The sequence below is a fragment of the Arachis ipaensis genome, chromosome B9 (genome assembly GCF_059453495.1).
Source record: "Arachis ipaensis isolate K30076 ecotype BB chromosome B9, ASM5945349v1, whole genome shotgun sequence".
Classification (NCBI taxonomy): Eukaryota; Viridiplantae; Streptophyta; class Magnoliopsida; order Fabales; family Fabaceae; genus Arachis; species Arachis ipaensis.
In genome coordinates this window covers 128,343,104-128,344,018 of record NC_142444.1, presented here as the reverse complement: position 1 = coordinate 128,344,018, position 915 = coordinate 128,343,104, and the positions used below count along the sequence as shown (strand labels likewise).

The 915-nt window shown below is 41.4% G+C and overlaps 1 non-coding gene across 1 annotated transcript; it reads right to left on the bottom strand.

Annotated features, from left to right (window-relative positions):
• Window positions 1-361: 361 nt before the first annotated feature.
• On the bottom strand, window positions 362-469 carry LOC148546278 (small nucleolar RNA R71). Its single transcript, XR_015900633.1, has one exon. It is a non-coding gene; the product is annotated as a small nucleolar RNA R71 (small nucleolar RNA).
• Window positions 470-915: the final 446 nt, after the last annotated feature.

Here is a 915-nt window from a genome sequence, read left to right as displayed (position 1 = left end):
GCTTGGTGACTTTACTGCACCTAATTCCAATTTACATGGAAGAAGCATCTCCATTCCTGCCATTGGAGCAAACAATTTTGAGCTGAAACCTCAATTAGTTTCTCTGATGCAGCAGAACTGCAAGTTTCATGGACTTCCATCTGAAGATCCTTTTCAGTTCTTAACTGAATTCTTGCAGATATGTGATACTGTTAAGACCAATGGAGTTGATCCCGAGGTTTACAGGCTTATGCTTTTCCCGTTTGCTGTAAGAGACAGAGCTAGAATATGGTTGGACTCTCAACCTAAGGATAGCCTGAACTCTTGGGATAAGCTGGTCAAGGCTTTCTTAGTCAAGTTCTTTCCTCCTCAAAAGCTTAGTAAGCTTAGAGTGGATGTTCAAACCTTCAGACAGAAAGAAGGTGAATCCCTCTATGAAGCTTGGGAGAGATACAAGCAACTGACCAAAAAGTGTCCTTCTGACATGCTTTCAGAATGGACCATCCTGGATATATTCTATGATGGTCTGTCTGAATTAGCTAAGATGTCATTGGATACTTCTGCAGGTGGATCCATTCACCTAAAGAAAATGCCTGCAGAAGCTCAAGAACTCATTGACATGGTTGCTAATAACCAGTTCATGTACACTTTTGAGAGGAATCCTGTGAGTAATGGGACGCCTCAGAAGAAGGGAGTTCTTGAAATTGATGCTCTGAATGCCATATTGGCTCAGAATAAAATATTGACTCAGCAAGCCAATATGATTTCTCAGAGTCTGAATGGAATGCAAGCTGTATCCAACAGTACTCAAGAGGCATCTTCTGAGGAAGAAGCTTATGATCCTGAGAATCCTGCAATAGCAGAGGTAAATTACATGGGTGAACCCTATGGAAACACCTATAATCTCTCATGGAGAAATCACCCAAATCTCTCATG